Source organism: Globicephala melas, chromosome 2, assembly GCF_963455315.2.
Source record: "Globicephala melas chromosome 2, mGloMel1.2, whole genome shotgun sequence".
Taxonomy (NCBI): Eukaryota; Metazoa; Chordata; class Mammalia; order Artiodactyla; family Delphinidae; genus Globicephala; species Globicephala melas.
The window spans coordinates 9,745,255-9,759,441 of NC_083315.2; positions in this window are offsets into that span (position 1 = coordinate 9,745,255).

The window sequence follows — 14,187 nt, forward strand, 5'->3', positions numbered from 1 at the left end:
AAATCAATCAATGTGACACACCATATTAAGAAACTGAAGGATAAAGATCATGTGATAATCTCAAAAGAAACAGAAAAAGCTTTTGACAAAATTTCACACCCACTTATGACAAAAACTCTCCAGAAAGCAGGCATAGAGGAAACTTACCTCAATATAATAAAGGCCATATATGACAAACCCTCTGCCAACAGCATTCTCAATGTTGAAAAACTGAAAGCATTTCCACTAAGATCAGAAACAAGACAAAGTTTCCCACTCTCACCACTATTATTCAACATAGTTTTGGAAGTTTTCGGCAAAGCAATCAGAGACAAAAAAGAAATAAAAGGAATCCAAATCGGAAAAGAAGAAGTAAAACTGTCGCTCTTTGCAGATGACATGATACTACACATAGAGAATCCTAAAGATGCTACCAGAAAACTACTAGAGCTAATCAATGAATTTGGTAAAGTAGCAGGATACAAAATTAATGCACAGAAATCTCTTGCATTCCTATACATTCATGATGAAAAATCTGAAAGAGAAATAAAGGAAACACTCTCATTTACCATTGCAACAAAAAGAATAAAATACCTAGGAATAAACCTACCTAAGGAGACAAAAGACCTGTAGGCAGAAAATTATAGGACACTGTTGAAAGAAATTAATGATGATACGAAGAGATGGAGAGATATACCATGATCTTGGATTGGAAGAATCAACCCTGTGAAAACGACTATACTACCCAAAGCAATCTACAGTTTCAGTGCAATTCTTATCAAACTACCAATGGCATTTTTCACAGAATTAGAACAAAAAATTGCACAATTTGTATGGAAACACAAAAGACCCTGAATAGCCAAAGCAATCTTGAGAAAGAAAACGGAGCTGGAGGAATCAGGCTTCCAGACTTCAGACTATACTACAAAGCTACAGTAATCAAGACAGTATGGTACTGGCACAAAAACAGAAACATAGATCAATGAAACAGGATAGAAAGACCAGAGATAAACCCACACACATATGGTCACCTTATCTTTGATAAAGGAGGCAAGAATATACAATGGAGAAAAGACAGCCTGTTCAATAAGTGGTGCTGGGAAAACTGGACAGCTACATGTAAAAGAATGAAATTAGAACACTCCATAACACTATACACAAAAATAAACTCAAAATGGATTAAAGACCTAAATGTAAGGCCAGACACTATAAAACTCTTAGAGGAAAACATAGGCAGAACACTCTATGACATAAATCACAGCAAGATCCTTTTTGACCCACCTCCTAGAGAAATGGAAATAAAAACAAAAATAAGCAAATAGGACCTATGAAACTTAAAAGTTTTGCACAGCAAAGGAAACCATAGGCAAGACGAAAAGACAACCCTCAGAATGGGAGAAAATATTTGCAAACAGAGCAACTGACAAAAGGATTAATCTCCAAAATTTACAAGCAGCTCATGCAGCTCAATATCAAAAAAACAAAAAACCCAATCTAAAGATGGGCAAAAGACCTAAATAGACATTTCTCCAAAGAAGATGTACAGATCGCCAACAAACACATGAAAGGATGCTCAACATCAGTAATCATTAGAGAAATGCAGATCAAAACTACAATGAGGTATCACCTCATACCCATCAGAATGGTCATCATCAAAAAAATCTACAAACAATGAAAGCTGGAGAGGGTGTGGAACAAAGGGAACCCTCTTGCACTGCTGGTGGGAATATAAATTGATACAGCCACTATGCAGAACAGTATGGAGGTTCCTTAAAAAACTAAAAATAGGGCTTCCCTGGTGGGGCAGTGGTTGAGAATCTGCCTGCTAATGCAGGGGACACAGGTTCGAGCCCTGGTCTGGGAGGATCCCACATGGCGCGGAGCAACTGGGCCCGTGAGCCACAACTACTGAGCCTGCGCATCTGGAGCCTGTGCTCCGCAACAAGAGAGGCCACCATAGTGAGAGGCCCATGCACCACGATGAAGAGTGGCCCCCTCTTGCCACAACTAGAGAAAGCCCTCACACAGAAACAAAGACGCAACACAGCAAAAATAAATTAATTAATTAATAAATTCCTACCTGCAACATCTTCTTAAAACAAACAAACAAACAAACAAACTGAAAATAGAACTACCATACGACCCAGCAATCCCACTACTGGGTATATACCCTGAGAAAACCATAATTCAAAGAGTCATGCACCTCAATGTTCACTGCAGCACTATTTACAACAGCCAGGACATGGAAGCAACCTAAATGTCCTTCGACAGATGAATGGATAAAGAAGATGTGGCACATATATACAATAGAATATTACTCAGCCATAAAAAGAAACGAAATTGAGTTATTTGTAGTGAGGTGGATGGACATAGAGTCTGTCATAAAGAGTGAATTAAGTCAGAAAGAGAAGAACAAATACCATATGCTAACACATATATGTGGAACCAAAAAAAAAAAAAGAAAAAAAGGTTCTGAAGAACCTAGGGACAGGACAGAAATAAAGATGCTGACGTAGAGAATGGACTTGAGGACACAGGAAGGGGGAAGGGTATGCTGGGACGAAGTGAGAGAGTGGCATGGACATATATACACTACCAAACGTAAAATAGATAGCTAGTGGGAAGTAGCCACATAGCACAGGGAGACCAGCTCGGTGCTCTGTGACCACCTAAAGGGGTGGAATAAGGAGGGTGGGAGGGGGACGCAAAAGGGAGGAGACATGGGGGTATATGTTTATGTATAGCTGATTCACTTTGTTCTACAGCTGCAACTAACACAACAATGCAAAGCAGTTATACTCCAATAAAGATGTTAAAGAAAAGAAAAAAAAAAGAAAAAAGAAAACTCTATGGTATAAAAAGAAATGGATGGCCAGGGACCTCACTGGTGGCACAGTGGTTAAGAATCTGCCTACCAGTGCTGGGGACAGGGGTTCGATCCCTGATCCAGGAAGATCCCACACGTTGCAGAGCAGCTAGGCCAAGCACCACAAATACTGAGCCCACATGCCACAACTACTGAAGCTCGCACACCTAGAGCCCATGCTCCACAATAAGAGAAGCCACCGCAATGAGAAGCCCGCGCACCACAACGAAGAGTAGCCCCTGCTCGCTGCAACTAGAGAAAGCCCGCGCACAACAACAAAGACCCAGTGCAACCACAAAACAAATAATTAAATAAACCTTTGCAAAGAAATTGGTAAACGTGTATGCAATGAAACACAAAAAATCTAAATAATAAACAACAGTGGTAATGCCTAATTCGTGAGGTTTAAAAAATAGCGGATGAATCTCAAAGACTGGGCAGCAATAGCAGAGGGGATGTAAGGGGTTATAAGTCATCGTATTTTTCCAGAGGAGGAAGAAAATTACTGATATACTTTACATATTACATTTTCTTTACTTAACTTCAAAGGAAACCAAGAGAAATAAGTAAGAGAAATAAAATTTAACTTCCACAAAGTAGGAGATGAAATGAAATGGAGTAGGGGGTGGGGAATATAAGACAGCAAGAAGCAAGGGGGTGGGTGAAGCATAATAAAAGCAAGACAGGGGCTTCCCTGGTGGCGCAGTGGTTGAGAATCTGCCTGCTAATGCAGGGGACATGGGTTCGAGCCCTGGTCTGGGAAGATCCCACATGCCGCGGAGCAACTAGGCCTGTGAGCCACAAGTACTGAGCCTGCGCGTCTGGAGCCTGTGCTCCGCAACAAGAGAGGCCACGACAGTGAGAGGCCCGCGCACCGCAATGAAGAGTGGCCCCCGCTTGCCACAACTAGAGAAAGCCCTTGCACAGAAACGAAGACCCAATGCGGCCAAAAATTAAAAATAAATTAATTAATTAAAAGTAGGCTCAACATTTAAAAAAAAAAAAGCAAGACAAGCAAGTACCAATAAAACGGTAGAAAAAAAAAAATCCAAAGATGAATAGATACAAATTCACTAGTTAAGAGACATGGGACAATCACAGTCTCTTTGGACAAATGTGATCTAGTCACAGGAAACAAAGGAAGCAAGGTCCAGAGAGCAGATGGCCTATTACTAAAAAGTAGAATGTGTATCACTAATATAGATGCTAAAAGCACACAGAGAAAATGGGGATGGGGGCAGTGCAGTGCAGTAGCAGCAGACCTAACATGGTTTGACCTCTATGGTCTGCTCAATATCTGTATGATCCTGGGCAAATATTTAACCCTGCGTTTGTTTTCTAAAGCAGTAGAGTTGAGATAGGAACAGTACCTACTTCATAGAGTTACTGTAGGAGTATATGAGATAAAATATGAAAACTGCTCACGACAACGCCTGGCACGTAGGATGGACACAGAGGAATTATCAGCTTGGACTGGAGGGTGCTATGACAGGTTTTATACTGTGAAAAACCCTTGAATTTGAGGAACGGGTGAATGGAATTAGGGAAGGTGAACAGTAAGAAGGACAGAAAACAGAAAAATTGAACAAAGCCAGAGAGACCAAACTAGGAAGATGAGATGCACCTGGCCTGGGTGGGACTCAGGCGGCCTAGCTGGGGAATCCAGGCCCCTCGGCATCCCACTTCCTCCTGCCTCTCCAGTCCCTCCAGGATGTCTTGCTGGAAGTCAATGGTTACCAGGAGAAAACATCTGTATCTGAAAGCAGCTCTATGTGCATTCGTCTCATTAAACATTTTTTTTCAGAGTTTGGTTCTTAATGTTGTGTGTCACCAGCAATGTCATGAGAAATCCAGAGAGAAAAATGTGGTCTGTGCAATTAGTAGCCCGCAGGCAATAAAGCTTCTGTTTCAGACAGTGTCGAAACACTGCAAAATCCAGGAAGGCAGAGCCAGCAGACAGAGCAGATGCCTAAACTCACATTGTTTCCGGCTGCACAAGGCACACGCACTCTTACACACACACACACACGTGCCTGCATGTGCACAATGCATTCAGCACTGACACAGTGCACGCACGCACACACAAACCACAAGGTCTCACGTGTGCACACGTGGCATGCATGCACACACACCACACGTTCCACACACACCTACAAACACGTGCATGTACGTGTTTGCACATCATACGACTGCCTGCATGTGTATACATGCCATACATGCACACACATGTATGGTCACATGCATGCGTGTCCGTCATATGCCACACACGTGCACATATATACACGCATGTATGGTCACACAATACAAACACACATACCATACACAGGTACACATACACACCACATACACATGCGTGCGTGCACACACATACCACACACACACACACACCACACATGCACGAACATACCTACTAGCAAAATAATTATTTGAACATAGCAATTAACAACCACCAAATGTCCATATACGTAGCTTTATTTTAATTCTATGTTTATATTCCTTGCACTCTTCCCAATTTTTGAATCATGAAAACAAGCCCGACCTATGTTCAATTTATTTTCAGAATAATTAAGTGTATTCTTAACGGCGTACGTTATTCAAATAGTATTCCACGCTTGAATCTGTCCTGAGTAATGAATTCATTTATGTACCTTGAGAATACAATGATTATAATTTTATAACTATAAAATTCTCTCTCTCTAAACAGACAGTGAAATGTTTTATTACATTATTATATTCTACTTATGGTCAAATTACAGCTATATAATAAGAAACATATTTCTGTGTAAGCCCTTGAATACTATTAAATTGGAATAGGAAATCTTTGGCACAAGGAATCCAACACTTGTAGAACAGACCACAACAGCTTTCTGAATTATCTGCTTGTCTTTATGCCAATATATAGCAATTCCCTGTCTTTTCTAGTATTTTCCCAACTCAGTCATGAGTCTAAAATAGTTGGCCTTTTCACCACTTCCCTTGGTAGCAGAGCAGAAAACAAAGCTGCATATAGATTTTGCTATAATTTAGCCTGGACTGGGGAAACTTTCTCCAATGTGTGCGTGTGTCTGCCTGTCTGTGTGTGCCTGTGTGTGCGTGTGTCTGTCCGCCTGTCTGTGTGTGCCTGTGTGTGCGTGTGTCTGTCCGCCTGTCTGTGTGTGCCTGTGTGTGCGTGTGTCTGTCTGTCTGTGTGCCTGTGCCTGTGTGTGTCCCAACAGATCAGCTGCCTCAAGGAAGTGTACCGTCTTGGCATTCTGTGTTTAGGCTTCTACACTAAATGACATAATTTATAAAGTGTATTTGGGATTGCATCTTTTGTCAAAAGCCTTTCTTTCAGTAAAAAGAGGTTTTATATTATCAAAATATTTAAAATGTTATTCAAAGAGGAATGACTCATTGACTCATCAAAAACAGAATGAAGTCCAAGAGTTTAGTGTAAATCATCGTATTTTGAGGTTAAAAACATCCTTCAAGAAGGCCAGGCTAACATGACAGGCAGGCCCCGTCCACGACAGTGCTCACCCCCTGATGGCGAGCATGGAGGCTTCTGGAAAGCAGGCAGGGGCCCGGACATGATAAGAGGGGAATGACGGGCAAGTGGGGAAGACCGGCCCAGGGCTCCAATTAGCTGAGGTGGACTGACTTATCAAAGGCGTTTTGTCCAGTTTTTGTCTCCGCATCTCAAGAGGGATGGGAAGACACAGGTGGGATCTAAAGGTGACTCAAGATTAACCAAAGTGTAGAAGGCAGGTCTGGGGGAACAGGAAGGTATGGTGGGGACAGCATGGGGGGACAGAGGGTTCCTCTCTGCAGACCTCTGTGCACTGTCCTCAAGGTGGGGGATGGATTTGCGCACTAAAGGTAGGAGGGAGGGGGGACACACCCTGACAGGAGCTCTAAGCCAGGTCAGGATCCCCTCGGAAAGATTTAACCGCGGGTGTTAGTTTTCCTGTAATAACAGCCTTAGGGAGGCACTCGCGACAGAAGTCTACGCCACGTGGACCCCCGGCTGAAAGCACGAGGACCCCCGACGTAAGAACACAGGTTCTAGACCCCAGGTCACATCCCAACCCCGCCACTTTGTGACTGAGGAAACTTGGGCCAGTGACTTCTCCCTTCTGTGCCTCGGTTTCCTCACCTGTAACATGAGGATGATGATTGCAGGCACCTCCCTGGGTTGTTGCCAGAACAGACAAGTCCACGCGCAGAAAACACTCTCCCAGAACGTGGCGCATGGCTGTCCTCAGTCAGCAAAGATGATTTCACTACACAGTCAGGGGGATGGGTGACTAAAAGGAAAATAGACGCAGGGGCTTTCCAGGAACCTCCTGCATGCTCCTTTAATAAACTCTTTCAACTATGAAGGACAGCTCATCAGTAGTGGCCTGAAAGGAGCCCCGCACTGGAGGTTCTGGCCCCATCACACCCCTCAGAGGCCATGGCCACGCAGCCCTCTTTCGGGGTCCAGGTTTCTTCATCTCTGCCCCGTTTATCTCAGCCTCGTTGTGAGGATCAAATGAAAATGTACATTCACGGCCGACCTGGTACTATGACTGCTCCACGCCTGGGGTTGCTCTGAAAGGGGACAGTCAAGCGGGAGGGGGATGGTTAGGGCACAGCTGTAGGGGTCCAGACTGCCAAGTGCCAAGCAGATGCTGGTGGCTGATGGGCATGGTACCATCCTGGAACGCGACTGTAGAGCTAGAGCTAAAGAAAAGACTTTGCAAAGGGATTTAAAGTTCACATTGGCATCAGTATAATGTAAGCAGGCCGAGTGTTTGCTCAGTGAGCTCAAAACTCAGTTGGGAAACCAAGGAGACTCCCTTAGGGCTACACAGACGTGAGATAATGGAAACGCTGAAGGGTCTGGTGAATTTAAGGCCTGGTGCTGTTGCTATAGACTTCGCCAATGTCCAAACTAATATGTTTCCTCTAAATTGGTTTTGGTGCGGCTTCAGCTATTCCTTCCAGTTTTGTCCTCACCCTTCTCGTAACTAGCCAGTCAGGTCACACTGAACGAGCATTCTCAAACCAAGCCTCGTGCTTGACCTGCGTGAAGACAGAGGCAGCCCAGACGGGTCCCAAACACATATAAGATATAGGTGTTGTCCTTGAGACACCAAAATGTTTCTCCTCAGAAGAGGATTAACAAGCGATAAGAAAGGGACTTTACTGTTTATTGGAAAAGGTAGCAAATTAAACAGTGAGGCTCACCCGTAAGAGCAGATCATTCCCTGGAGACTTTCAGAAGGAAAGGAAGGGCCACCGTCTAGAATCAGCCTTGTCACTATTATGATATTTATTTCAACCTGGTTCAAAAATTATCTAGGTCATTTACTGCAATTGATAAAATTGTCCATTAATATGACAATATTTGTAGTCAAAAGTCAAGGAGGTTTGACCTATCCCTTTGGGATATTAAGAAACTTCACAAAGGTCTACTCCTGGAAACTGATTTATTGGGACAGTACCTAAATACCCATCAATCTCTGGAAAGCGTCAACAAGGGAAGTCACCACTGCTGGGTTTCACCAGTGTCCACTGGAGACAGTGTACATGGGAGAGGAGTGGAAAGGGGAAAAATCCGAGCGCACCAGCTCAAGAGAAAGCCTCTCTGTTTCCAGTGACGGGCTGCCCTCCCAATTATTAATGAAGAAAGGCTCCTTTTTTCCATTTCCTAATGACATCCACAGTTGAAGTGCAGACTGACTATGGCAGAGTATTTAAGTGGAATATTTCAAGGACATTCATCATAAGTGGATACAGAGAGACCAGACTCCTGTTTCAGTGTCAAGGTTTAAATGTCAAACACCTGGAGACATAATTACTCAACCTTAGAATCATTCTATGAGTTCACTGCTCTGGTTCAGGGAAAGTCAAACTCGTAAGTTAAGTTCAAGACACTGTTTGGGCTGGGGAAGGGAGGGGCCCCTGACTACGTCCGTAACCCAAGAGCACGTTTTCCCCATCACACTAGGAGTTCACTTACTAGCAAACTACATTCATACAGAACTTAAATGGGAAGAATGAGCATTTCCTATGTGCTAGAGGAATCAGGTACAAACAACTGAAGATACTCTCACTGAAAGTAAACTCACCGAAAAGTTTGCCATGAAGATCTTTCTAATAGGACGGGCATTTTAATATTAAAACAGCAGCTTCTTTGACTCAACTTCAAGTCAGCTGCTATTTCTAACTTCTTAGAACTAAAGGACCACTAACCTGCTTCCATGAATTTCCAGAACAGAACAGATGTGGGTCCTTTATTTCAAATGCATCAAAGAGTAAAGATATCCTCCTCCTGATTTCTTCACCTTCTACACCTAGTTTCCCTCTACCACTCATTCACTGTGTTCTTTTAGTCGAAGTCTGAACATAAGTGAAAAAACAAAATAGCATGCAGATTAAGGGTGGTCTGGTTAATCCACATACTTCCAGGAACTCCTGACTGAAAGATGTTTCAGTTCTGAAGGGCAGGACTCACACATCCCTGAATATACTGTTCTCCTCTGACTGAATGGCCATAGTGTCTTGTTACCCGTAACATGGACTTTTCCATTTCTACTGAGAATGTGGAAAGGATTCCTGCTGTCCTTGTGCAAAAATCCAAGCTAGAAAACAGTCCCCGCACTGTCCCAGAAGCTCAGAGCAGCCCGAAACAGTCCCTTACCCAAGACGGCTACTAACACTCCCTGTCTCGTGTCTTGGCACACAACAGGGAAATAACAAGAGAGGATAGTTAAGGAAGAAGGAAAAAAATCCATACCCCAAGCTAGGTCACACAGAAATGGTATCGTAAGTCACACTGGAAGCATTTCTCAACTTAGCATTTTACCTAAGACCCTGAAAAGGCTGAGTGCTGGTACATTATCACATGTATTCAAAATACTTATAATTCTTACTGCTTATACCAAAACACTCTAAGCAAAAATTTATTTTCTTTTCCTGAACACCCAGTGGGAGCCCAACTGGAGATTATTCCCAAGGGAAAGAATGCTCTCTTGAGTCCCTCATCCTTACTGAACACTGAAAGTCAAATAATTGAAAGTTATGTTTTAGCCTAATAAAATGTGTGTACTGACTTGAAGAATTTAGTCAATGCCACATTCTCAGTTCATCAGGATTACAAACAAGATGGTGAGGAGACAGGAAATGCCAAATCCAGCTGTGTTAGGAAACCAGTAGTCACTTCCAGTCTGGAAGGTAAAGACCCCAGCTGGAAGCTGAAACCGGTTTCGTCGACAATATGAAGTAGATCTTGAGTGAATATTTCTTTCCACGTGTTAAATTTCTGGCTTATGCCACTTTCTCCCTTGTGGAGTACTCTTCCTCCTCCTGAGTGACGGCTGAAGAACAGAAAACTCATTGTGATCTATTTTCACCAAAAACGGTGAAATTTCAACTTTTGATTGAAATTTCAACTTTTCAACCAAAAGTTGAAATGTGATCATTGCAACTCGATGAATGGGAATCCTGAGGATAAATGTGACATCCATTAAGGCGTGGTCAAGATGAGACCTAACTGCAAAATCCCAAGGGTGCTTTCACATAAGAGAAAAGCCTAAAGGCCAGAAGATTAGCTGTAACTTATTCTGTATAAAGTTAGTGGTCAATTTACCAAAGCAGGACATTTCCACAAAATTTTTGCTTCACCTCCCAAACGTAAGAGCTCAAAAAACAGTTCCTATAAGGAGAGTCAAAGGAAAATAATTGTCCTTTTACCTCCACACTCAATCACTTGGGAATGATTGGCCCTAACCCTTTCTGCATGATCATTCATTCAAAACAACAAAAAAACCTGGTCCACAGGCACTTTGCTGGAAATACAAGAATGATTGGATGTGGCCTCTTCCATCAAGGCTTTTACTAACTGAGAAGAAAGATAAAAATAGAACTAATTTTAGGACAATGTAATGTAAGTTGTAATATAGGTATGAACCATGCATTATATGAGCACCATTATATGAGAATCCCCTAGTCAATATTACTTACTGTAGGAACTCAGTGAATGCTCGAAGAATGAATGGATTTTGCAGGTGAGAAAACAAGGCTCAGAGAGGCACACAGCCAGTCAGCAGCAGGGAAGGACTAGAACCTATAACCCCTTCCTGTAGTCACTTTTCCACTTTCCAGCGGCGTGACCCGTGAAATCTTCCAGCCAATGAGAGAGCCTCTGTTCATTCCCTAACAAACCACCCCTGCCTTGATGGAAGCAGAGGACACACAACTTTGGATGAGTGTTCTTTCCCCTGCAGGAGTTAAAATCCCTGCTCAAGAGCTCCCAACATCTGGAAAAGCAAAAGACGAAGCAAGACCCAGAGGCCAAGACAGAGCCCAAAAGAAGGGAAAAATTATCTTAAAGGACAATTTTTATGATAAAGTTAGCTTTGAAATCAAAGTAAAACATGATTAGAGATAATCATACTAAGTGAAGTAAGTCAGACAGAGAAAGACAAATGTATCACTTATACGTGGAATCTAAAAAAATGATACAAATGAACGTGTTACAAAACAGACTCACTCACAGACATAGAACACAAATTTGTGGTTACCAAAGGGGAAAGGTGGGGCGGGGAGGGATAAATTAGGAATTTCAGATTAACAGATACACACTACTATATATAAAATAGAAATGTAAACCACAAGGACCTACTGTATAGCACAGGGAACTATATTCAATATCTTCTAATAACATATAATGGAAAATTATATATGTGTGTGTGTATATATATATATGACTGAACCACTATGCTGTACACCTGAAACTAACACAACATTGTATATCAACTATACTTCAATAAAAATAAGTAAATAAAAAATTAAAAAAAAATTTTAAACGTGATTCATACAAAACTGAATTATCAACAACTTTAAAATATGACACACTCCTTGGCAAAGTTTGTCAAGTCCTAACTGAGTGATCAGACGAAGGTGGTGAAGAGAATAGATATTTTACTAGGGCTTCCCGAGGTCAGGGAAGTTTCTTCAAGGAAGGGAAAGTAGGCCGGGCTTTGGGGGATGGATAGATTTGGAAGAGAGAAGAAGGAAGGCAGGGCACAGCTAACCAGGAGGCTTCATGGAGTGAGAAGGTGCAGAACGTGTCTGAAAGCAGCATGTGACTGGAGCACATTTATACCCAGGAACCATTAGGATTAAACTGTGGCGAATTCTGAACATCAGGGAAGGAGTTCGAGTTTTGACCTTTAAGGGGGCCCACGTTTTTGAGCCAGGAAAAGGCATGATACAAAGTAGCTCATTAGGAAGTTAGTGTGAACAAAGGAAGCAACGGGGAATAGAATTCCCGAGATAGAAAAATCACTGAGAAGGCTTGTAGAATTGTCCCAAAGAGGGCATAAGCAGGGCCATGGCAGATAGGATGAAGAAGAACAAAGAGACATTATCCAGAAGAGACTGGGTCTGGCTTAGAAACTGGCTGGAACTGAAGGAAACCAAGATGGTAGATTCGTGAACAGAAACGTTAAGGAGGAGAATCAAGAGTGCTGCAGGCAAACGTGTTGGTGTTGGGAGGAAAGCGATGCATCTGGATCCAAGAGGCCAACAAAGAGTTGGACATGGAGACCAAAATGGAAATCGAGTTATAACACAATGTGTTATAACTTTGTGCCCTAAAGGTGGTAGCCTGGGGCCTGGGAGTGGGGCAGCGCTGGCAGGTGTCTGGCAGGAGGGCAGAAGCCGCAAACGGCCGAAGGCGATGGGAGGGGAGCCCCGGGGAAAACAGTCACGGGAATGGAAAGCAGACAGTTTCCAGAAGGAGAAGTCAGATCCAAGTGAGACTCACATGCCCTCCTCCCACCCAAAAGCGAGGTCAGAACTTCCCACATTCCGTTTCCTCTCTGTTCCTGTAATTGCTTTCTGAGCGCCCATGGGACGCAGTTCCGTTGGAGGGTCCTCTCTAAAGTGTGTCTCAGCTGCTGGGAGCATTCTAAGATTCACTAGAATGTTCATGGTCATTAAAATTATGTTCCCGAACCGCAAGCTTTAGAAGTTTAAAAAAAACCTGTTTCAACGTGCGGGAGGAAGAAGCCTACTGTGTGTATAAATTTTCCATGTTGTTTTAAATGGTTTAAAGGACTGTAAAATGTATCCTGCATCCCGCCTTTCACAGAGCCCTTCCCCACAGACAGGAGCAGGTTTCCGCCCGCAGACCCCGCCCTCCAGATGGTAGAGATCATCTCAGGAAAACTTGAAGCTTTCTCCCCACTCTCATTTCTACTTCAATATTTTTGTATATTCCTTTTCCAGGGAAAGTTGAAAAAAAAAAAAAAAAGTTCCCAGAGTTTAAAATGTCAACATTTGATTGATTAGAGTAGCTTTCCCGGCTTAACCAGTCAGTGGATGCGAACGGTTCATCCGTTAATGCAGTGAAACACATGTCAAAGATTACAAATTGTTTAACAAGTTTTGACAAACAAGTCTCCTGGTGGTCCCGAAATTTCTGAGAAGCTGATGGAAGAGGTACAATTTTATAGATTCCCCTTCCTATCTGCACAAAGCCACAGAGGTCTAAAGTAGGTATTGGTGCAAATAAGGGCCATTGTCAGACAATAAAGCGACACAATTGCCTGTTAGCACAACAATTAATTTTGTTTGCAGGATACCAGTCCGTCTATTTGTTACCAGGAATGTGCTAATTATTCTTGCTAATTACATGCAAAACATTCATTATCACCTATAAGTGGAGCCGGACCCCTCAGGTTTCAGTGACAAATTAATTACTGTGTTTTCCTTCTGAATGTATTTCTAGCCGGTTCCTGGTATTATTTGAAAAATAAATGGTTTAGCAGCCTGCTCGGCTCTCAGAGCCACTCATTAAAATGAAAAGTAGGCCTGCAGAGCTAGATCGGTTTTCCTTCCTCGTTCTTTTCGGGTGGTGGTTCCTGAAAGGCTCCAACTCCAATCAGGGATTTATAAACCCCGACGCCTGGTATGATGCATGCATCTGGGTTTGATTAGGTACCAGAGTGTATTCGTTGCAGTAACCACTCGCTGAACCTCGGGGAGAGGACAAACTCCAGTTCCCGAGGAGAAGGAAAGGGCCCTACACCCCGTGCACACCACGCCGCACCCCTTGGCCTTGCCTTTCCAAAGGTAGGGGCGACTTTTGTAATCTAGTCCAATTTTGGAATCCACCCCCTTTTAAGAATCCAATTGACCACCAAGCTGATCTTGAACTGCCAGCTTACTTTTGTGGTCCTTCCACTTTGGGAACAAACAATATAGCTGCGTACATTTTTTTTTTTTTTTTGCAGTACGCGGGCCTCTCACTATTGTGGCCTCTCCCGTTACAGAGCACAGGCTCTGGACGCGCAGGGTCAGCGGCCATG